The sequence below is a fragment of the Glandiceps talaboti genome, chromosome 15 (genome assembly GCF_964340395.1).
Source record: "Glandiceps talaboti chromosome 15, keGlaTala1.1, whole genome shotgun sequence".
NCBI classification, from domain to species: domain Eukaryota; kingdom Metazoa; phylum Hemichordata; class Enteropneusta; family Spengelidae; genus Glandiceps; species Glandiceps talaboti.
In genome coordinates this window covers 10,466,030-10,492,150 of record NC_135563.1, presented here as the reverse complement: position 1 = coordinate 10,492,150, position 26,121 = coordinate 10,466,030, and the positions used below count along the sequence as shown (strand labels likewise).

At 36.4% G+C, this 26,121-nt stretch overlaps 1 pseudogene across 3 annotated transcripts in view; it reads left to right on the top strand.

The window, feature by feature from the left end:
* Positions 1 to 21,260, top strand: part of LOC144446541 (histamine H2 receptor pseudogene) — a 29,865-nt pseudogene extending 8,605 nt beyond the window's left edge. Inside the window, exons 2-4 of one of the 3 annotated variants that reach the window (XR_013481963.1) lie at positions 5,251 to 5,320; positions 11,103 to 11,175; positions 17,765 to 21,260. The product of XR_013481963.1 is annotated as a histamine H2 receptor pseudogene, transcript variant X2 (transcript). The remainder of the gene's footprint in view (positions 1 to 5,250; positions 5,321 to 11,102; positions 11,176 to 17,764) is intronic. The other 2 variants (XR_013481962.1, XR_013481964.1) reach the window with 2 other exon arrangements.
* The last annotated feature ends 4,861 nt before the right edge of the window (positions 21,261 to 26,121 follow it).

The following is a 26,121-nucleotide window of genomic DNA, read 5'->3' as shown; positions in this document are numbered from 1 at the left end:
ACATGCTGGCATATCACAGTTTGTGTTCAAGATTGTGTATAGAAGCTAACACCTCTGATAGTCACTGAGCAACATTGACACGATCGCTGTCAACATTTCCGCGGAAAGTCAATAGTAGGCGATTAATTGGCTTATACACCTGTGAAAGAACGATGTAACCATGACGATGTTTAACCAAAGTGCATTGATCAACCTTTTACAAACTGAACACCTAGGGAGTGTCGTTTCTGTTATTAAAAGTATAACTTAACAAGTTGTGTTCAGAGTTTACTGGGTCATATTTCGTCCCCAGGCTTTCTACACACTCAGGAGGAAAGATATTGAGAGAATGATATAGTAATTATATATATAATTATATATATAATTATGTTATAATTATATGTAATTATGTTGTAATATATATATATATATATATATATATATATATATATATATATATATATATATATATATATATATATATATATATATATATAAATCTAACATTTAGCTTAGCTTTTGTAAAAACATGTCATTTGGTTCATTCTTGAATATTGTAATTATGTTGTAATTGTAATCACCGTGGCGTCCAAGAAGATTGCAAAGAGTAGGACCCCATCAAACTTGCAATGATTAAATAGTAATGGTATGTCAAAATAGTGACGTTCATTCATTGATTGGGTCAAACCACTGTACACGAAGGGGGAGGGGGTCATATCTAATGACATTATTTGAAAATGACTGACAGTTTCCGGCCACCCGTAACTAAACATGTTGTTTTGCATTGAGTAATTTATCATGACCTCACGCTTGGGTTGTTAATAGAGGAAACGGCGAACACACAGACATCGTAATCGAATATACAAAGTTCAAAACCAGTGAAAACATCAGGCGTGAGGCTTATTATGGTGAGCAGGGCTAACTCTTTAACATCGTAATCAGATTGGATTGTTCAAGCCCCAGTACAACTGTACCAGGCACGCTATTTTTCAAAAGTCCCGTTCTCATAGATAAGTTTCAAAGACCATATTTTATTACATGGTTTTAGCTGGCAAAGCCTTGTGATAAAACCTCATGAATATCTCACGAAGTTGCAATTTGTTGACAAACAATTTCCTGCTCCACAGTTGTTTACATACAGACATCAACGTAATGAACACACATTGCAATAAACGATTAGTCAAGGCATAATTCAACTTCTCAGAAGAATGGAACCGTTTTCACTACAAGTTCGGTAAATTTTTCATCGGCCACAAAAAAAGTGAAAAATAACGAAAACTTAAAAGAACTTGAGCTTTATAGTAGAATATGCCAGGAGAACGAGTTTCAAAGTTCTTCAAATCTTTCTAAACTTGCCATGTGTCTTGCTTCTGGTCCTGTTAAAAGAATGGTAAATTTTGGGCTCCACTGTCTTGTTAAGGAAATAAGCAATCCGTTATTTTCCCATAATGCAGTATTTGGCGGCCATATTGGATTCTAAAATGGCTTAATTTTGAGAACATATTGACTTGTATTAAGAAAAAATGTACGGTGACCCTGATTTTTTTTCCTCGAAATTAACAGAGAACGGGTGGAGTTTTCTTGAACAAATTAACAGCTACAGTTAAGCAGTTCATTTCCGAGGTACATTTCACCTTAAGGCACCCATTAGTACAGTAGGAATGTAATATGATGCGACACATTTCAACTTCAAGAAGAGTATAACATATCCAATTATAATTTAGAGTGTAATGCTTCAAGAAACAGTGGTTATCGAATTTTCCGATGATATTGTGTACTGATGATGCTGGTCTTCGTCAATGTGTGTGCATGCGAATATATTGATTGAATTCAATGAATAGACTTGGATTGAATCGGCACCGTGCTGCAAACAAAAGTTGATTTTTCCCGCCTGGTAATTCTGATAGACACCGTACGCGTTGAGCCATCAAACACTGGAGACAGACATATGGAGAAACACAAGGGAACGTTGATGGTGACAATAGACCGATACTGATTTTTACATGCGAAAAAATGAGACATTCTATATGGTTATTAGATTTGGGTTGTTTTTTTGTATTAAATTTGTCACCTGCCAAGAATCGGAAGTAGATTCTGTAAAATGGGCCATCCGTTGGATAGTCATGACTAAAACATTATCTGTAATTACTGTATTTAAGACGAGCTCTAAACCCAAGATTGACAACAATAGATTGGATTAGGTAAGCAACAGGCTTTACATAGCCTATGGCAACTTGGAAATTAATGTAAATAATTCAGGGCTGCAACGAAATCGTGAAACATCATGGCATTGAATTCTTTTTTCCAAAACGAGTTCTAATTGCGTCACTTCCGCCTACGGGCGCCGACGTTTGGATAGACGCCAACACCAATATCACCATGAGTAAAAGTGAATGATACCGATACATTGGTCTTGTTTTACATTCAGGTGAGTTATCTTTCTCACCAACCACAGTTGAAACCAGACATACATCGGTGAAGTTTTACTTACAGAATCACAGCAATATTTGTGCAAATGTTTTTTTTTTTTGTTTTTTTTTCGGGGGGGGGGGGGTTGCTGATATATGTTTAATGCAGATTCACAGCTAATGGTGGAGTCTATAATTCCAGTCTGAAAAGTGTCAAAACAAGTTTCAGAAAACAAAGTCGAATAAGTTTGGCGGGAAAGTAGTACAATTTCAACAGCAGTCCACAAAAAACTAAAATTCGATTGACAGTTCCTAAAAGTTACAGAGAAAACAAAAAGTTGGTCAAAAAGTTTGGAAATTAACACAATTTCATAACACCAATTCACCACAAACTAAAATAAAGTTTAGATGAGGTGTGCAAAATGTTATATATAGTGAGTACACTAAGTAATTGTATCATTCAAGACTAAAATTAAGCCGAGAAATACAAATTAAATAAATTAGAAGAAAACAAGAAAGATAACACAATGTTAGTAGCAATTTACAGCTACCTAACACGAAGCTGAGATATACCAAAAACTTGCAGAAATAACAAGAAGTTTGTGAAATTATTTTGGCGGGCAAGTGGTTTGTGTTGCAGAGTTTGATATTACATGACGGCATGAAAGTATGTCAATTATTCTTTTTTTTGTTCTTATGATACACCACACACACCACGGCATGCAAACTTAGAGCCAGTTGCCTGCATGTAACATATGGCTAAAAGGAAAACGATTCATTCAAGTTTTATCGGACAAAAAGATCACAACTATTGACTTATCGGCTTCTGGAAAACCTACTCCTAAATGCCAATCCCAACCTTTCCATTATAAAGTCGAACCAGGGTCTATCAAAACTGGGGAATAAACATTCCGGTGCAAAGGTACATAGTAAAATTCACATTACCATTTGCCCAGATTAACTTTCCAACTAAGTTAGTATCAAGCACTATTTGTCAAATTCGTACATTTGTATGTCACATAAACTGCTCTCTTGAGCATGCTTGATTCGCAAAACGCTAGTGGGGAATGTAGGTCGCCATACTCATATCCATAGTAACGGAACATTAAAAGCAGCGACACAGACTTAAAAGCCGTGTAAATACAAACGGTAATGAAATAATGATAAATATATGCCAAAATTAATGACACGCTGAAGTAAGTGATTTTGAACTCTCAAAGTGTTTGTTTAACCCACCACTGCTAATGCCACTATGTACTGTCAAAACCCGCCATGTATCATCAAATTGCAAGCGACAGTTTGACTGAACGCATCAGGTAAGAAATATGCTAAATTTGATTGTGGAATACACTTTGAAAGCTTGGAAACTGTCGATTAAAAATATCCGAACATTTGAACAAAAATTAATCAAAATTTATTAGTTTGATGGCTCAGTTAGGAAAGATTGAGAGAAAGGCCTGTGTTAATCAAGAAGGTGGTTTAGTCGTGCTTTAGACGCATGGCAAAATGTTCATGTTTCTCTGTCTTGTGTCACTGTTTAAAACGACTTAAAATGTCAATTGCAACGAAACTTCCTGGGGGATGTAATTTTAGGTGTCTAACTAGCAAAGCATTCAAACCAAAGTGGTTAAGTGAAACGGCAAATCGGTCTAAGAAACTGAAAAATAACTGCATGAAATTTGATTTTGATGTCCCCAGCCGAAGAATTTTTCAAGACAAGATCGCACGCGCGATTGAATTCGTTAACATTTAAATTAGGACTCAAAATAAGTGATTTTGAACTTTGAACTAAAATAAATTAAACTGCAGATCGAGCAACATCTGAAACTTTGTTTTACGGGTGTCTAGTAAATAAAGATTTTTGCAAGGCCTCATTATTTGATATGCAAATTAGGTAACCATGATGTGGTTTTTGGTTAAAAGATGAAAAACCAAAAACTACAGGATGGATTGACTTCCTTAATGAGTTGGTCTGAAACTGATACGATTACTCAAATTAAGATAAATCTTCCATATGCAAATTAGGTCTGAAATGGAATTATTGTCATATTTGCATCGGCCAAGCAGACGATATTATGCCACGAATTCGTCTAACGACGGTTTTGGAGATTTTTTTATTTCCAAACTAGCTTTTAACATATATAAAGAAAATACTTCCCAGTATAATTGTTAGAAAGTTTGGGTTTATTCCATTATTTTACCATGAATAGATGCATAGGAAATTTGACCTTTGTGAGTTTGTGCCACCCTTTAGTGCGATATCTGCGCAATAACGTGCTCATAAAATCATACTTCCTAGAATTACAACTTAGAATTTTTTGTGTGTAATATAATGCATCGTCGCAAACCACAGCCTCTTTTACGGCACCGTCCAAAACGCGCCGTCTCGTTATGTCGCAGTGTCGCGGAAGAAATAAAAGCTCTGGTTTACGAGAATGAATGTAATGGCACTGTGAAGCTTAAGATTAAAAATAAAGATGATACATGCTTTAACTATTAAAATATTGCCCCTCTGAAATAACATTTTTTTGCGATTTTCTATGTTGGCGGTCTTCGGCCTCCAAAGGATATATAATACAGTATGGGTATGTATCCAATACTTGTATGCAGAAAAATCGAGCAGTAGTAAAGTGTATCATAGTCAACCCTCTTTTAACGTGTTTGCCATGCCATCAACACCACTTTGACAAATCTCATCACTTCAGCTTGTCATTGTATCAATGAGATCAAGGGTTAGCCACTTCTCAGACACTTAATCCGTGTCTGGAAATTCAGGAAGTGGATATATTCATCAAAACATGAAATGTATACCGATGCCTGGTGAAATACAATTCATTCGTCTCTGTCTATTCGTCTGTTACAGACTATTAAGAACACTCAGTGTGTGAAGCTATTAGTACTATGAAACAACCGACAGCCGAATCCATATAAAGGTAAGCGTGTTGCTGACAATTTTACCATATTTTTTTAAAATCCCTTTTCTCTTTCAAAACATTTTTATAGTTATAGTTTCAATTTGAAAACGAATTTATCACCACCAAGTCGAGTACTTTAGAGCATCTCCGTAGGAAATTCTAATTTGTCTGTTTCGTAGCGTATTTTGACAAAATAGCAACTGATTAAATGGCAGTTCGGTAAGATTTTATAATGGACTTTTTCAGTAGATATTTACTTTAATGTCTACGAATCGAGGATGAAACTGTTGCATTGTGTGCCGAATTGACGTAGCACGTGTTGCTTGTTTGTTGCATGGTACATATCAAAACTTGAGTCTGCAGGGGACATTCGGATTTGTGATACATGTGTCAGGCCGTGCCGCGTGTTTCCACCCTTTCAAACGTCAGTGTTTACCCTCAAGTCTTTAATAGCTGACGTGCTATAAGGTCCAGTATTGGACGATAAAGTAAACAACGGGAGGAGTTACCCACAGTGAGATGAAGCAATTGTACTGTTTAAAAATAGATACCACGAGATCATCAAATATATATAGAATATAATTGAATTTGACTAATCTACGGTTTTTGTCGGTGCGGGACAGTGTCATAGCGAGTTTTCGTCTGCTATCACTCTCACTCACTCACTCACTCACTCACTCACTCACTCACTCACTCACTCACTCACTCACTCACTCACTTACTCAAATTATATATCATTTTCAGACATTAGTAAACACACTAGTTGCTAGACGTGATAATGTTGCATGAACTAATCGATATCTTGTTTGTCTTAAAACAGTAAACCTTATCAAGAACGAACAATACTAATCGGTGCACCTATACGCTATAGAAAAGCAAGTAATGTCTTACTAAATCAATGTCTGTATGTGGAAGTCCCATACAGCAACTGTTGTAAAGAATCAATGTTTAATTATACCCTTCGTACTTTCTGCTATGCTTGTTTAGAAATCAATTGTACACTCCAAGTTAATTACTTTTTAGTGTTTCATTCTAAGAGCAAAGATTAAATACAGATCTGCCTTAGGCAACTTGTTTTCCTGAGAATCGATACAATCTAAGAACCTTTGAAGTTCCTCATCTGCCAGGAGAATCAATGACTACTTGTAAGGGAATAAATCATTTAATCTCCTTCTTAATTAGATTAATCTTTTTCGGATTCACGGACAGGTGAACCATTTGAAACGAGTGGCAGGACTTTGACATTGTTTGTATCAGTAACAGTTGTCATTAGCAATATTAGGATAGCACCCTCGTTGTTAAAACTCCCCGCTACCAGAAAATGTCGAATCAAAATAATCTATTTTACACTTTAAATTTGCCTACCATGGACAAAATCTGAGAGAGAGAGAGAGAGAGAGAGAGAGAGAGAGAGAGAGAGAGAGAGAGAGAGAGAGAGAGAGAGAGAGAGAGAGAGAGACAGAGACAGAGACAGAGAGAGACAGAGAGAGTGACAGACAGACAGACATACAGACAGACAGACAGACAGAGCGCGCTGATGTGTTAAAGGCGTATTCGTGAAATCGCGGGCCTATCGGCTATTAATTAATATCTACAGAATGATTTTATTAATATTTTATGATATTATAAAAACCTGTTTCGCCGACACATTTTATTTTGTACTATAATAATAAATTATCCATAACGGTGTCTTCAAAGGAATATGAATATGAATAATGCATTATTCATCATACACTGGCGCTAAGGATTCAGTTGAATTACAATGTATTGCCTATAAATACCAAGGTACGTACTTCAGGTGTTTGAGATGACTTACCTCATGCCTACATCGGATAGCTAAAACCTTGTATATATATATAACTCGGTGAGTATCAATCTGCTAAGACAGTGCTCTATACCGCAGTGGCAGAGCGTAATAGTTAAAAACTATATATATATATATATATATATATATATATATATATATATATATATATATATATATATATATATATATATATATATATATATATATATCGTTTCGCCGATGATTCGCTGAGTAGAGGGGAAAAGAAACAAATGGTAGTTAATAGCTAGCTTGCTTAAAAACATTTCAAGATTAAAGGTAGCTTATCACCCCTAATCCGTGGTACAATACGGCCAGTCAATTATCAATTTTAAGTTTTCTTTATTAACCTGATATTGGTTAATTTAATGCTTGGAATTTACCACGGGTTGCCCCTTCTCCTTGATTCCGTGTTTGACTTTTACAAATTCCTTGAAGAGATATCCAAGTACTTTAGTTAGTTATAAAAATGACAAAACTTGGGATAATAGGAACGAAGGATACTTAATACACGTATCTTCTTGTGTGATTAAGAACAGCATACATGTAACAACAAATAAAAAATTCAAATGTCTTAAATATCAACATTAGAATTAATGCGCCTCGGGCATAGATTTACCTGAAATATCAAATTTCTTGAAATCTCTTCGAGTTTGTTTCTGGTCGTTTTGAATTGATAAAATTCAAGTATGATAAAATACATAGGGAACTTTTTGCTGGTTAAGCTCAAGTGATCGGGATGTATCGCGACAAAGATTGCTTCAAATTTCATCCAGCTTAAGAACAGGTATATAGGTATTAAAGTGAATATAATTTGAATCAATATCATATCAAGAAGCATTATTTGAATTTTGTATGTCTTGATTCAGGCCCTGAACATACATAGATACATGTTTTGCATATATAATTGATTCATTGCATATTAACGAGACAAATTTGCATAAAACACTATTGCTTGTATTTTAATACATACTATCATCTTTGCCATGTGTTGGCTGCGAAGTGGTCTTGTAACTATATGCGTGGTCGTTTTCTATGATCTCTCTCCACCATATAGTCAAATGGCATTCTTTAGCATGACATTCTATTCTGTAACCACCAACAGTAGTAGTTTAATGCTATTGGTGTATTGAAATAAACATGATGATGTCATCGTGTTCTCATGTGACTTCCTTTAAGACTGGAGGTTGAGTTTGTAGTAAACTGAACGAAGTAACCAATTACAACTGCCCGTCAGTGTGTGATAGATTACTACTGACATGTGCCGTCCACCATTTCCCGGCAGGATATTTAACTAGATTTTCAGTAGCATTTGTCCATTTGACCATACGTGGAGAGAGAGAGAGAACGACCACAAGTATAGTTACTGGACTAGCTGCGAAGCAATGCAGTCACATATTGGGTGATCGAGATAGGCATTTGAATTATCCACTGTTATTGCAATATTCATTATATGATAGTACTTCTCGATATATATTGAACCATAAACCAAAACACTTTATGCATACATGAACCATATGCTAACCATTGATCTCTGACCATAGCGATGGTCGTATAACTCCAACAATCTACTAGCTCTTCCATAAAAATACGGAAATACCAAGACTTTATGACGTCATTTACATTTTATGTGACGATTTTACTGAGTTGGATCGGGGAATAGCTATTTGTTGTTACAGTAGTACTTTGACCACAGATTAAATCAAAACATAATTAAATAACTGCACAACGAATGTCAAACTTTAACAAATGCGAATAGCTATTGATAACTAAAAGTTGAAAACTGGAAAGGGGAACACAACTCCGGGAAATAAAGGTGTGTTCGTAAACTTTAGGTTCAGGAAAGTCATTTCATGATTTCACATTGCATTAATTTCATGTATGGAAAAATAAGAGTAAACTGTAAATATAAATATAAGAATTCCTTGTGATAGCTGGAGCCGCTACGAATGATTCAAGGTATCAAGAGTATCTCAATATGAAACAAAAATAAGCGCCAAACATCATATGTATCAATGGCAGGCTATAAAAAGCCACAAAGTCGCATGACCTTTAATTTCAAAGCACGATATTATTCACTTCATACAGAATGTCTTAAGAAAGGCCGAGAAGATGTAACATTTATCTCACAAAGACACAGTGTGTGGCTGATTGGTATTGAAACACAATATGCTGCGTTTAAAAGGGCATTGGTTGTCTCAGGCTGGCGGCATATGCGCGCCTTGTGTCCCATGCTACGAAAGCTTTATAATAGCCACTTTCCAAACAAAACTTTGTTTCTGAAATGAAATTTACATGGTTTACAACAGATTCCTTTCTTCACGGGAAATCTGGCGTCATGCAAATTGAAATTCAGCGTGGTAGTCGTAACTTTGGATGGGTCTTAAGAGTGTATTTCAATGCATGTTTTTTCAAAAACAAAATATAACCAAAATTTTAATATACTTATCCAGACATGCGCATCAGACGAGCAATCAACTTTAAGATATCGTTGGAGATTTTTGTTCCACGTAAATACTGAAAACTCGACTTATTCCTTGAAATGATCGTAACATCACACTACAGACAGATTTCATTGACAGATTTATCTTCAATTCTGATGCCAGTGACATATTGTGTAATCGGATCATTTATTTAGTTTTCTACTCCCGTGTTTCTCCAAGCAAAACAGAACAAGTCATACTTAACTCAAAACAAGAAGGTCAGACGGGAAAAAGGTTCAGATTTGAACTTTTCCTCTTAACGAGAAACCTTTCCCTTGCAATGGTTAACCCAAGACTTACAGTAAATATTTTGGCTAGCAGGCAAAAGTAACACCCCAAATACGAGTATTCACAAGAACAGAACGGCGTTGTTATCATTGTTGTACGGTACAGAGAAATAAGCCACCCTGCATGTGAATGACGTAAACGTAACAGATAAAACAAGTCAGAAGTTATAAAGTAAATATTATTGTCTGAAGAAAGTTGATAATTTTCTGGCGGGATTATATACATATTGTGATTCTTCACAGTTTACTACACTGATAATGTAACAGTTGAAGTGGCGGGAAAGATGATTCAGGTCAAACACCTACTAAACAAAAACTGATTATGTTACAATAATTTATGCTGTAACAATCCTTCAGTAAACAAAACTCGAAGACTTAACTTTAAATTTATAGAATGATTTCTTTGGAATAAACAAGTCCTCCCTTGCTGAGTGATTTCTTTTGGTCAACAACTTCGCTCGTCAGGGTGACAATATTTGCAGTGAATGTACCTCGTTTTAGATTTATAATACATCCCTTATAAATCCTGTTTGACCGTGGCACCCAGTCGAGGATGTGTGGTTAAAGTGGCCATATGGATGAGGATTGGGTATACATTTTGGATTTTTAATTTATGAAACAATTTTATCATAATTATGGTTTCCTATTGAAAAATCAATGTGAAACAACATATGCCAAGTCATTGTTTGTAACTCAATAAATTGCAAAAGATTAATAATTGTGTAAAATGTTGTAAATTTGCCCTTTTTTGTGTCAATTTTGCGGCAAATTCCGTCGTGTCAGATCGAAAGATGTAGCCAGACGTTATAATTTAGTAATGTTAGTAAAATAGTTGTTAAACTGGACAGTAAAATCACAATGGTAAAATGTAGCAATGCAAGTGAGATTTTTGTCGAGTCAAACGACTTTTTGTTTCAACTTAACCGATTTTCATTGTAATGCATGACACCAGACAGGAATGTCAAAAAAAAAGTTTGCTTGTCAAAACGAGCGACAGTTAGACAGCCAACATAGATACCCGACTTTTGACCTTACTTGGGTTCTTAATGTTCGTCGGTGTTAGGTTCATAAATGAGGCAAGTTTGATTTCATATCATAAGAAGATATAAAAGTAGATCACTGTAATACTACTTGGCCTAACATGACATCTGATCCGAACGGTTGACGGAAATTTACGATGAATGCTGTGTCATTTATTTTGTCAGGTGTGTACACAGAAAATATCACGTGATCAAAACGGAACATTGGGGAACTTTTGAACTCCAGTTTGCAGCGATAGTAAGTATACCTAACAAATTCTGCCTTTTAGTTCACCCACAAACACCGTTTTCGTGATTTCTCGGAGCAATCATTCTTGTTGTTTAAAGTTAGGGTGGAGTGGGGGTTAAAGTGTACCAGCACCGTCATAAATCCATAAAGAATGATTTAAAGATTAGGAAAATTGTAACTGTTGTTGTTTTTTCTGCGACTTGCAGCTTGTCAAAAAAGAGAAGTGTTTTGGGGGACAGATGACATTCCATGGGTATATCAATTGGTTATGTATTTGCATAGCTGATGTAATTTCTCTGTTCCGGTTTTAGGACTTAATGAGTACATTAAGATCATCGTTAAAAAGATCATTGTTTTAAAGATCATCATTAAAAGTCTGGGATGTGGGGGGGTGGGGGGGTGGTGGTATTAAAGAAAACTTTGTTCGTAGTTTGTTTCATCTAATATACTGATACTTCCTCAAAAACGGAATCTTTCCCAGGTCAGTATGAAAATATAACAAATTCTACTGCCCGTTTCATGTTAGTGTTCACTGGCTCTGTTTGAAATACCAACACACTGGAACCAATAACAAAACTACATATGCTACACTTTAAGATATCAAAATTGGATGAATTAAATACAGTTTGCAACACTTTGTCTAAATAATATGAACCAATGTACCACAATGCAAACATGAAATACAGACATCAAAACATTGGCGTCCGCAAGTCTACATCTACATTGATTAGTTTATTTCGTTAAGACAAAATGTAGCAAATAATTGCGAGCTTGCCAACCTAAAGTGTAGACGGTGTCGTTATTGATTTCTGCGTGGTTATATTAAATAAAGCCAGTGAACACTAACGTGATATGGGCTGAATAGTAATCTTGTCTTTTATGTGGTGATAGCGCTGGTCTCGTTACAGTCTTGACAATCTATTGTAACTTTATGGGTTAGATTGATGTGTGGCAGATGGTAGGCGACTATTTTTGTTGTTGTTCTACTCGACCCAGTCATTACTCTTTTTACTGATAGCGTCAGGACAGTTTACTATGTGACAATTTCCCCATCAATATTTAAAAACAACTGTTATTATTTCAATATTATGTATATAGACCACCCGTAGTGATTTATATTAGAATATCACTCGCCTTCTTCTTATTCATTACATGACGTTGTTTTAAACCTATGCCACATCTGCCCGACATGTTTTACGACACTTAGATCTTTAAACGCCGTAAAATGGTATGACCTCTGTACGGTTAAAGTCCAACTTTATAATACTTATTTCGCGAGCAGAAAACTTTTTTTTATTTTTTTTAATTATTTTTAGAATAGCATTTTTAAAATCTCTGTTTCACATATACAGTGATATAGGTTTATAACCAGACTCCTAACGCGATACACGTAAAGATGACCTACAACCTTCAATACTATACTACAACGTATACTTATCTTTGACTAGAATAATTTTATAAACTTAATTTGACAATACTCACCGAATGGCACTTGGCTCTGACATTGTTTGGGATAAGCGATAATATAATTTAGCATAAAAGGTATTGAGAATATTTTCTAAAGAAATATAGATTTCACCGTATATGTATATCACTGTGAAAGTTAGTGTCAGGTGCAATTAGTCAGATACAATGCGAGAGAAAAAACAGCAATTTTTTTTCTGTTTCGCGAGACTTTGCACCATGTTTCCTATCGTCTTCTTGAAAACCAGTTCACAAATAAACACCTCGATGTTAGATTCATTACTTCAAGCCACGTTTAACGTATCGACACGGTGTCTGATAGTATTCACTTCTGTCAGAACAGTTCAACTCGAACAGATTACAGCCAGACCGTTTTATAACACAATCGTTAAAAATACAGTGTAAGCACACGTTAACAACTATTAATAACTCACATGAACAACTCTTGTCCACAACATAGTTTTAATTTCAGATTCAATTTAGAAAAACATAAATCGCAAATCATAAAATCTTCGTTTTCTATACTAAGCTGATATAGAAAACAGTTAATTGATCAACCAAACATAAACCTCCCGTGTGTCTTATAAAATTACTTCACAGCTATCGTATTAATAGGCACGATGGTGGAGTCAATTTACTTGCCTAGAGTGTACATGATGTGTCTATCGGGTCTACTGGACATGCTGTCGTCAAGCAGGCCGAAACTATGCTTCATGATTTATCGTTTGTAGCGAAGGGTCAGGGCCAAATATTTGCCTCGATGAACTTTTCAATTGAGTCAGAAAGAGCTGTCACTTTCTCTAGATTTTAGTATCATGATAGAATAGTTGAACTCACGATGGTGACGTTTCTTGTGTTTAATATCACCGTTTTAAATTTTACAATCGGATTTTGCTACTGATGGTACAGTGCCCGCATTTCCTGTTACACTATATATTCAGATGTATGTATGTATGTATGTATGTATGTATGTATGTATGTATGTATGTATGTATGCCTGCCTGCCTGCCTGCCTGCCTGTCTGTCTGTCTGTCTGTCTGTCTGTCTGTCTGTGTGTGTGTATGTATGTATGTATGTATGTATGTATGTATGTATGTATGTATGTATGTATGTATGTATGTATGTATGTATGTATGTATGTATGTATGTATGTATGTAGGGAAAGTGTGAGCATATACATATTGTAGAACATCGTGGTTCAAGTATTATTAGTGTAATGTAGGGGAAATGTACACACATTGTAAATCTTACCATTGGCCTCATGGCAGCCTTTAGTAATCCCAATTTATAGAGAGAAAGTTTCTCTGTAAAGAGATTCAATTACTGTAACAAGTCGCTCAGCCAGGCTACTTTGGATGTTTTAACGCGAACATTACTAAGTCGGTTACAAGTGCTAAACCAAGGGTATGATTTAGAATTTGATGAATATCGTTGATGTTCATCTCACCGACTGTATTTTACTCGGGGTGAAAGGTCAGCTTTCAGTGTAATAAAATTAGCCATGATAAAGCCGAAGGTTTATTGAAATATTCCCACGGTACTAATGAAATGATATATTCTGTGGAAGGTTGTCATTCAATATAACATCACTCAATCAATCACACTGCATAAAATGTATCAATCAATAGTAAAATATCTTACATCAAAATAAACAAAATTCAACCAATGGTAATTGCCTCCTGCTGAGTTTCATATTTTCAAAAAAATAGGAACTTGACTCATGAGCACCATGTTTAGTGCGAATTCCAGGATATAGTTAATACTATTTGTATAATGATCATCGCCGTTTGCAAGGTTTTTCCCCGTTGGCGTTTTGTTTTGTTTATCAGTTCATCAAATTCAAACGGACAGACACATTATTACATCACCTTTGGAGACAGTTCAAATGCAGTTGATCATTGTATTAAACTTCTGATAACGAGCAGAGCTAGCTGCAGATGTAATCTTAAAATTCCATAGGTTTCTGGCATGCGTATGTTTCGCGTGAACCATCACATAAAGGCATGGTCTACGTTTCGATGGACTGGTAAAATCGCCAGTCTGATTTATTTATTCATTTGTGATTACTTTTTTGACGGTTTGCCAACACAACGCTAGACTGAAATCTGATCGCCTGACTGTTAAATCTCGCGTGATTACGTAACATCGTTTTCATCTGAATGACGCCTTATTCAGATAGAAACTATGGAGGCAAAATGATAAAAAAACACCACAAATAAATAAATAAACCAGAATCGTGACGACTTTCTCAGTCTAAGTTTTAGGTAATTACTTTTGTTACACTTAAAAATGTTAAAATCGTGTCTGGCAACGAGTAGAGCTCTGGTCAGGAATTTATGAAAATGAACTATGACACTCTGTGGAAAAAAATAGAAAAAACGCTAGGCTCGGTTACCGAGCTTCCATATGCATATTCAAGCACTCCCAGCTTATGAAAACAGTTTTACACAAAACGATGTTGTAGGGTGTACTAAACATTTACATTTTGTTCACTGACTTGCCTTGCGGTTGTGGCACCTGTGTGTCAGGTTTGAATGACATCGGCCATTGTATGTGATGTAGTTTTTTTTATACGGACGGACTCATGGAGTCGAAAAATTTGTCCAGGTACAGATTGTAATGTTTTAAATTGACTAGCTTCTCGATGCCAGTGAGAAAACTTTAGTCTGTCGCTAAGGCAACGTCTGAAGATTTTTCTCCTACGTAATATCACTGTGGTAATATCAACGAAGTTAAGCATACTATTCACAAATTAGGTTTTTTTATCGCAACGAATAAGCATGAATTTGGAAGTAGAAAAAAATGAATGATAATGCTTTCATATTTTAGCGCGTCTTGTCGTCTTAATAATGTCTTCCGTAAAGATGATTTATATCGCTGCTAGTGTTTGATTACGTCACAGACGTTAATGATTCCGTTTACCGTTGTACAAAAACCCACTTTTCGCACAACTTCGGAATCCCTTTAATAGTATGTAGCACGCTCAGTGATTTAATATCGATAATAGACTATTCATTTAAAATGTGATATAGGTATTCCCCACAGAAAGGATATCTCATTTACATTACACAAAAAGATGTATACATCGTTATTGTTCTCTTTCCATGTTCACCATTTAAAATCGTGTCTCAATGAATGAACGGAATTTTGGTCGATACTGTACCATTGTATAATATTGTACAGATCGAACATATATAGCAATATGCTATTCATACAGTGCACACTGTACGATATTAAAAAGAAAAATAATAATTTTTAAACCGTGAGTGGTTAATTCTAATCAGAGCGAGCAAGGGAGCGAGAGTGTGTGTGTTACTATTTGATTTCACGCTACGTTGGCGATAATGATCTCCTCTTGTTTTGAGTGTGTGTGTGTTGTTGCGTCAAGTAATTTAAAAATGGTTTCAGGAAATCAAAGCCCTTAAGTACATTGTAAAATAATATTACATCGAATTGATTCTCCGTGCAACCGCAATGGTATCTGTTTTCATTAAGACTCTCTGTATTGGTTTTTACTATTCAAGCACGTCTTCAAACGTCAGAAGCAGTCATTAGCATTTGACCACAACGATGTTACTCGGCTGCACCACTCGTGCTTTTAAGATTTATTTTAGGTTGCAAATAATGCAAATTGATGTTTTATGGATTTTTAATTCAAGAAGCATTGCAAATATATTTTTAGAAAAACATGTATTTTGATATTAGGGACGTCGCAAGGACGGGGACGTGTCAAGTTGTTAGCGTTAATGCTTCGAATATTCACGATAGAATGGCAAATTATATGGAACAGATATCAAACATTAATACATATTATGAGCTATTACCATGGTAACTTAAAGCTTGTTCCTTTCATCACTTAATTTTAATTTTCAAACTTAATTTGTATGAAGGGGTATCAAATTTATGAAGAGTGTGAACAGCCAAGTAAACAAAAGCATCGCGAATTATTTGTTAAAAATAGGACAACTTTTTAAAAACCGAGCATGCGCAGATGTAATGTACCGTTGTATCATTTTTAGGTATAGCATATAATACAGTGTTATACATAATCTAGGGATGATCGGAAAGATATAATTATTGCAAATATTGGCTGTTTATTACAAGTGGCGGTTTTAGTACATGGCAGAGGTGATTTTTAGTACCGCAGAAGTGTCGGTGTTTCTACAAGCATACGCATCGGCAGTTATTACAAGTGGCGGTTGTACATAGCCCTACTGCAAGGGTTTCTGTAACCTTGACCGTGTGGTTTACAAAAAAATGTGATAATCGATCTACTGTAATATCAACCGTGACGGAATGATACAAGGTTTCCCATAATGCACCAGAATCAAGATGGTGGGTTTTCAACAGGTGTTCGGGCTCCCCTATGTTGCAGACACTTTTGCCAACGATGACAAGTCAATTTGAAAGAAATCCATCAATTTTTCTTGATAAAAAATTCCGTCACAGTTGACGTTATACAGCATGTGTAGCTGTTGTCACAGAGAGGAGTTTAAATATAGCGGTATCTTTGCTGTAGAAAGGAAACCACTCACGAATATAGTTGAAATGTCAAACTTGATTTTGATTGTATTACTTGACGGAGGACTATCATTAATTCAGTCGAAAGTTATCAGCGTGGAAAGCGTCTAAGTGACGAGATGTCGAAGTTAATCTTCGAAAAAGTTACACATATGTGCTCAAGTTGAGTTGTATTGATGACCTGCTTGTCTCACGGGATTTAAAACGTTAGTTTAGAAGCACCATGTGAGGTGAAAATAGCCCGGCATATCATTTGTCCGTCTTACTCAATTCAACTTTATCGAATATTTCAAATTGAAATGTCCACTTAACACTTTAATGAAAGTTAAACCACGGTACGTACACCAAAAAGAGTAGCCATTTAACACACTGCTAAGCATTGCCAAATGGAGTGTACGGAATTATTGGAACTCTGCCCCACGGCATAACAGCAATACGTTGATTAAGAGAGGTACACGATATAATTTTACTAATTGAACAACTTCTAGCTATTGACTAATACCGTGTGCGTATCAGCTCAGACTACTTCCTAGGCGAGTCATTTAATTTTGTTCTTTCAATTGTGAAAAACGAAACAGACAATTTGACATAACATAATTTGTTTGACCCACAGGAAAAGTACAGCTACAGGCCACTTTGTTGAATTGCTGTGTCGATAATTGGAACAAGCCTTCGCCAGATAATGGTAGCATCACATGAGATGAAGACTCGCCGGGAGGTTTGGCAAAGATAGAAACTCGGTTCGCCAACGGTGAATGAATAACTGAATAAGGGTTGTTTTGAGAAACGGCAGAGGAAATAGGTGATCAACTATGGCTAGTAACGATTCTAATGTCACTGAAGACCCATATGCCGGAGTTTGGGGTGGACGATCCGACGGAGCCCTCTCCGTTCTCGGTATTGTTTTATATGCAATATGCGCATGGACTATATTTGGAAATATACTCGTGATTTTATCCCCTCTGAAGAATCGCAGACTTCGCACGATCAGCAACTATTATATTGTTTCACTCGCTGTGGCCGATCTCATTCTTGGAATCACCGTTCTCCCATTCAGCGCGCTCTACGAACTCAGACGAGTGTGGGATCTAGGTGTAGTTTTCTGTAATATTTGGGTGTCATCGGACGTGATGTTCTGCACGGCTTCCATGTTGAATTTGTTTGCAATTAGTGTGGACCGTTATATAGCTATCTCCGACCCGTTTTCGTATCATCAGAAGATGACGAGAACAAAAGCGGCGATCTTCATTGGTGTGATATGGTTCGTCTCGCTCTTGATTTCATTTATTCCGATACACGTCGGGTGGAATACCGCAAACGGTGAGGTCCAGAACTACAACAATGTTTACCAATGTGAGTTCGCTCATGACATTGTATTTAGCCTTGTAGATGGCATTCTTCTCTTCTTCATCCCTCTAGTCATCATGATTGTCATTTACATACGAGTTCTTCTCATCGCGCGGGAACAGGCACGCAAAATCAACGCACTGAGCGTAAACATCGGGGTCAAGAAATCAAACAAGTCAGCTGTCGACGAACACAAAGCTACCAAAGTTCTTGCCGTGATCATGGGATGTTTCGTTATTTGCTGGGTTCCCTACTTTATTATCTTCACTTTCTTTCCATTGACAGACCAATACGTGTCCTACGATCTCTTGTCGATCTTCCTGTGGTTGGGGTACGTCAACAGCACGTTGAACCCGATCCTGTACGCCCTACTCAACAGCGAGTATCGTACAGCTTTCAAACGGCTTGTCTGCTGCTGTCTGAAGGAAAAGCGTCCTGGATGGGAATTCACTTCGGATTCAAGCGACACCCCGCGTAAGAGACGACCGACGACGATTTCTGGTGAAATAACTATGGGTGATAGAAACTAAAGGATTCAAACATGAAACCATAGAGAGTTTCTGTTCTTGTTGCTTTAAACGAGTTAACGAAATCTTCCCTAGGCTACTTGTTGTAGGAAACTGAAAGAAGGCGACCAAGGAAGGGGCGGCCACTTTTGTGCATTCTTAACATTCCATACCTGACATGTATATTTGTATTCCTTAAAGACAATTTCGAGGATCTTGCATATGTACAGGTGGAGAATAGAAGTAATTTATGAGAGATTTTTTTAGAAGGATAAGATTGACATTTATACTGGCGTTTTAAAGGTAGCATGCGCCCATGGACCAATTTCAGTGAAAATCAACGTTGTTCAAATCTGTCTTAAACCTGCCACTGAGATATTTCTTTCATCAAATAACCAACTATATATTCATTAACAGATTCATTGAGTCAATTACTTACAAAAAAGACATGTTGTATCTGAGTGTTAAGTAGAGGTTAATATAAAATGAATCAATGAATCAACGAATCAATGAATCAATGAATCAATGAATCAATCAATCAATCAGTCAATCAATCAATCAACGAATCAATCAATCAATCAATCAATGAATCAACCAACCAATCAATCAATGAATCAATGAATCATAAATAATTTCTTAGCGCCAGATTCCAAAAGATAAGTTCTGTTCGATGGCGCTTGAAAGGTTCAATCCACACAATATGCTAGTTTGAAAAAGATGTGCTTTCAATTTGTTTTTAAAAGTTTCCAGATTTGATGACAGACGAACTCCTTGTGGGAAGCAATTCGATTCCAAAGTTTTGGAGCACGGTTTGAAAAAGCACGGCCGTCATACGTCAAGTATATCGTCTTGAGCGAAAGCTTGCTTTTGAATCTGTCGCCATGTTTAAGTGCACTAGTTTGCAACTGTAGTATTGTTTTTCGATCAGACACCGACAATATATTCACTGAAAAATGTTAAAAACCGTGACAATCAGTAGTCGATCTTATCCACAAGTATTGCAGAAACAGGTTGAAAACATGATCGACGTTGAGGGCGCCAAGTTTTAGGTGAGGAACCAACAATCAATTTGATCTGATTTATTGTACCATATCATGTATACAGCTACAAGTAAGACGTTCACCTACCGGTGATTCAATACTGTTCAGGGTGTACAATATTACGAGTAACGTACTGTATCTAACAAAACACTTTCAAAAAAATGTTCAGTTGCATCTAGTACAGCTTTAACTGGTTGTCCTTTTGAAGTAATACAAGGAATTCGGGGGAGTTCGCCATCTTGTTTTCAATGAAATCGACATTCTTTTAATTATATTTTCCACCGAAGTTAACACAGTGACAGTATTCGACATCCCTATTGGATACTGAAATGGTGGGATCATTTTTACCTTTATATTTCAAACATCTGTACGGTGACCTCCGATTTTTTTTCTTCATTTTAATTGCGAATGGGAGTGATGTAAAAACAAAACTTATTTTTTTTTATTTCCAAGGCATACACTACCTTAATATTGATAGGTCTATAATCTTATCACCGTCAATACGCTAATTGTAAATAATGTACGAACTACTAATTTTTTGGACTCGACCGGCGATGCCCATATGAAAGGGTACTGTAACATATTGTATTATTTGTTTATACCGTGATAGTTATTTGTACATAGATATTTAGATATTTGTACATAGATTTAACATTGTCAGGAGATAACATATTTTGTATATTTTTGTGTAATGGCCGTGTTAATATGCATATTTTTTTTGGTAAAATAATTAAGATGATATTAAGAGATGTAGATTCGACTTATTTTTTACCGAGGTGGCAAGGTGACGAGTGGGAGTCTGATAATAACGTAGTCGTTATTTTGAGTACAAGACGTCAATTTTCTTTGTGAACCCAAATTTAAAGTTCATCGTTGGATCTCAAATATTTCTACACGTTTTCACAGATTTGATCCACAGGGAGCTGTGACCATTTTTAAATGCAATTATCCCATGTTTTAGAGCTTTACTTTATAATGACAAAATACTTTTGAAATGTATTTTTTGTACCAATCAAAGATAAATTTGTATATAACCGTTATTAGAACGAGTACACGAAGTACATGAAGATCGTTAAAGTGTAAAAATAATGCTTACAATAGTTTTGTAATTTGATTTGATCCTAATACGAAGCATATTTATTTTTTATATAAATTATGGTAAATTAATGTTGCATTGCATTAGTTGTTATTATAGTATAGGTTTGTAAACGACATTGCACCATGTATTATACTGAAATATCAAAATACTTGTATATTGAAATTTGCCCATGTCTCGTCTTTGGTATGGAAGTAGACCTACCTACAGTGTGTGAGTGTGTGTGTGTGTGTGTGTGTGTGCGTGCGCGTGCGTGCGTGCGCGCGAGTACACGTACGGACGGACGGCTGGCTGGCTGGCTGGATGTTGTAGGCGTGGTTCTGCTAAATGTGACCGGTTGTTCCAGTGGAATGTAACAAATATAATACTTTTAATACACGTCACGGGTTTATTTTGGATCATCACAATTCACATTGCCATGAGGTATGTCTGAGAATGGCAGGAACACGGATTGAAATCATTTTGTCCTGTTACGTAATGTGCACACGCTATTCTTTTCTTCTTACTCCTTCTTCCAACTTAGTCTGTCGTTGCTCTCTTGAAATCCAATACTAATAGTTGAGGTATACAAACGTGCCCGTAGATGGCGCTCTGTCGGTCTACGCTCCACGACACCACCATGAAAGTGGCAGACACTCTAGTTTACAAGATTGGAAATAGGGAAAGAACAAACATCACCATGCAATCAAGCTCTGATCAACGAGTGACCGAATATTACAAGGACGTGCAAAATACACACATCGTGAATCTTTACATTTCCCCTCAGAATGAAAAAAAAATGTTATTTTTAGCATTTGTATAAGTACGACACGAATACCAAGCTAGAATACGATGACGGGAGAGGGTGGCTCAGTCTAGTTATGGATACAGGAGCGAATCCAGTTTTTGCTACACTGTATCCTCTTCCCCAATTAATTGTTTTTGAGAAAAAAAAATTTGAAGATGTCTGTATTATAGTGCGATGTCTGGTAGGAATGGGATATTTATTCCCTATTATATTCAGCTAAGGAGTATTTTAAGAGAGTCAGAATCTGTGTGTTTGAAGTGAGAGGTTTTCCTTGAATAATTTACTCGTGGTACCTTCACTTGTGGCAACAGTAAATTGAAAAAATAATAATAATCAGAAACGCTCTATTCATATGCCTGCCAAGCTACTTGGTGTATACTCTGAAAATGTGAATGCTTACTTTACTTGCGTAACACATTTTGATGTGTGATTTTATATTTGGCATACGCATATCCAACCTTGAGAGCAGGAAAACATTGAAAACAAAGTAAGCTATATTTTTATCATAGGTGGCGCTATAGCCTTGGTTAACCGTGTTTATTATAGAAATTCTATGAACTATAAACATCGGGTTTCAAAATACCGATAAGCGGTCGTTGGCTGGCTAGTCAAACTTGAATGTTTATTGTACTGTACATGTATATCTAAGTTTAGACCGTCAAATGTCATTGTAGAGAGTTTGGTCACGTGACACAGTTTCATATTATCCTTGGCAGTCATGACCAAAGTTCACAGCCAGAAAACACTATTTTCACGTCACAACCAGATCGGAAACACATATCAATACATCCTCATCGAGTCTTTTTAAAGTCAGGAAATTTACTTCAACGGCGCATTACTAGGATTACGATTCTCAATGGGATATAAAACAGTTGAGTCTAACTAAATCCTTACGACGACTCGACTCCCCTGATAAGGTATAACACCAATGCGAAGACCTGCTGATATTTTCTTAAAAAAAACCAAACGCATGTCCCTACATCTTCACGTATAGCATATATATGACACAGTCGGTGTTAATTCCTTCCCTGGTTGGGTACAAATGAATACACGTCAGCGTTGGTTTCTACGTAGCTATATCAAGGTCGCTGGGAGTCGAATATACGTTCTCAGCCTGCAAAGTCCTTGGAATCCAGCGAAAACTATAACGAAACATATTTTTATATGATGACGTTGTGAAAAGACCCAAATTTTAAACCTACAATGAGAACATATATTGCTAAATGACGTCGTACGTAGACCAAGAGTATCAAGTCACTAAATTTACAATATTAATGGTCTTGCATTTGAGGACACATTTCTAGACGACGACGTCGTACATAGACTAAGTCACGAAGACTTCAATCAGGGCACAGCAGGTTTGTAAACGACTGCAAATATTACATAGACATGGTCACGAATATTGTATAACGACACATACTTCTAAATGACTTAGCACACTGACAAAGTTACGAAGATTGTCATCAGGACAGTATAGTTCTAAACGACTTAGCACACAGAGTCACGAAGACTGCAATCAGCACATATATTTCTAAACGACTTAGCACACGGACAAAGTTGAAGAATCTGGTCCTGTTGTCAATCTCACAAAGAATACAATCAGGACAGTATGTTTCTAAACGACTTAGCATACGGACAAAGTCACGAAGACTGCAATACCGACATATATTTATACACATACTTAGAGCATAAATTCTGTTCGTTTCCTTAGATTCAGAATGCAAGGCATTGGTCCTGTTGTCAATCAAGTACCAAAATTTTAAATATTCATCTCTGTTTTATGAAATAATTCCTGTCAACTGTGCCTTATCAGGTGCTATGAAATCTAGGCAGACACTGAGTCTGTCACAGCAACAACAAATATTGATTGATCATACGAGACTGAATCACCTCGACCGTGAAGTTTTTAGTCATTCACGTGTATGTCTGGATATATTTCTTGTAAGCCCCGTCTTTGGTGGGATCTTTCTCCTATTCCCAACTCTCGTTTCGGCATTGAATGTGATTACATGTAAAGATCTATATGACATCCAGAGTCAACGAACATGGCCGTCACGGCGTTTGATTTTCAGATACGTCATCAGTTCTTCGTCTTCCGCTAAATACATATAATACTATGTGTAGTTTCTTGGACTGAAGGACGGAGCGTTTCTAGGTTTGGAAAGGATAACCATATAGCAACTTGGATAATGGACTCTGAAGGAGTGAAGAAACATTAAACATTAAGGCATTTTGTTCGTACTGTATGCAATCTCATGCAGGGCAACTTCCACGCAGGATACTTCAGATTTGACAGGTGGAAGCCTGATGATTTTTCGAAAACCCACTAAGAAAGCCCCCCTTCCCATTGATCCAGAGTAAACCTTTCAAAACACATGTCCTCTCGAATAAATCCGTTAATTTAAGAACTAGAGTTCAAAGTCGTGAAACCCTAGCTCTCGTTATGGCTTCGTTACAGCGCTTAGTTTTCGTTTCATCAGCGGGAAAACACACTGTTCTGACTCGCGAAATGACAATTTTGAAGTAATATGGTATCAATAACACCCCTATGTATACGCTGTTTTCAAAATTTTGAACAAACGGGACCTCGTGGATGTTTGTTAGTACAGAATGACACAATGTATTAGGAATAATACAATGATATGAACTTGGGAATAACATATGTCTCCAATCTCGAACTCACTAGTAGCGTTGTCTCTCTCGAGAGAAGAAAACATCATTAGCGGTAGTAAGATTTATGGCTGATCTATTCCATGATAAATGGTAGTCTCTTTTTTTACACTGAACGCGAGAATTTGATATCTGGTTAACCCCATATGATTTGTATTGTAACAATTGACAGGATAACTGCTGATTGCGACTCGATGGTGCATGATGAAGCGATAGTGCGTTGTCACCGTGACGAAAAAAAAGTGGTGCAGCGCCCTCAAGCCATGTAACGTCTATTCTCCCGCATTTGTTTTTTCAAAGTTTTTTTTTTCGTTCTTCCATGGATCGATTCTCCCTAATATACATCCATGGTTCTTCTTACACGACTAAAAGTTAGAATTACCTGTGCGTGAAGTTTCGCCTTCTCAGGTCGACAGTCTTTTTAGAACTGCCCTTTTGTTGGTTTTGCCACTAGGTGGCGTAGTGATGTATGTGTTATGTTCTTGCAACGACTAGGTCCGTTCAAGTGGCCATAATCGACTCGGAGAGAATACACACATTCAGTGCTACCCAGCGAAGTCCCTCTTTTGTACGTAACCTACTTGTTTCCATCTGCGTTAATTGATAAAGTCACAGGGCCTCCTTTAAAAAAAGAAAAGAAAAAGAGAAACCCCGCAGCAAAAGTAATATTTCGGAAATGCCCGAATACTAGCGGAAATGGCCGATACCTATTACACGGTCATGAGTTACATAGAAACCTAGCAATGCAAAGAACCAACATACATGTACCAGCCTACATACATTAGCCCAGGAGTAAGAAAACAGCAATGCTGTCCGCGAACATGACATCAATATTCAATAACTTCTGATGAACCATAAAACAATACAATTAGTCAGGCATCCGGCTACCTGGCAGTCACAAGGGGGTGCTATAAAGCGCCTAAAACTTGTGAATTTGACGAGAGATCAGATAGCGAAAATGTCGTATTCCAACAATTAACACCTAAATCCGGATATGACCAAAATTTCAATACTATATATTTTTTTTAGTAACACTGATATTCAGATGCGATTAATTCGATAATTCAAGTCTTCGCAGGACCATGGTCTTCATAATATTACATGTGTCATGCATTTGACAACTGGAATGTGTTTATTTTCGGGACAATATTTTCAAGAAATGACGTCATAAATACAATTGAGTGTAATCTTTCTCAAGAACTTTGAGAAAGTAAATCACTCATACTATGTTCTGTATTTTTTTCAGTATGCGTTCTCTACTGATTTCTTGTGTCCGCAACAATTACAGTAACTATATGTACCATACCTTCGGTCAGTAATAGTGACGTCACGATGGTTGACAGGTTGCACCAAGAACGATAAGTCTCGGAACTTGTAGTTGACCGTACCTTTATTCTGCAACTGCAATTATACACACAAAAGTTATACTAGTCTTGTGTAGCCGTCCTGGCTACGTCTGCACTTCTGCCTTAACTATAATAAATACTATAAGATAACATTAAAAGTAAAGGTAAGATACAAATG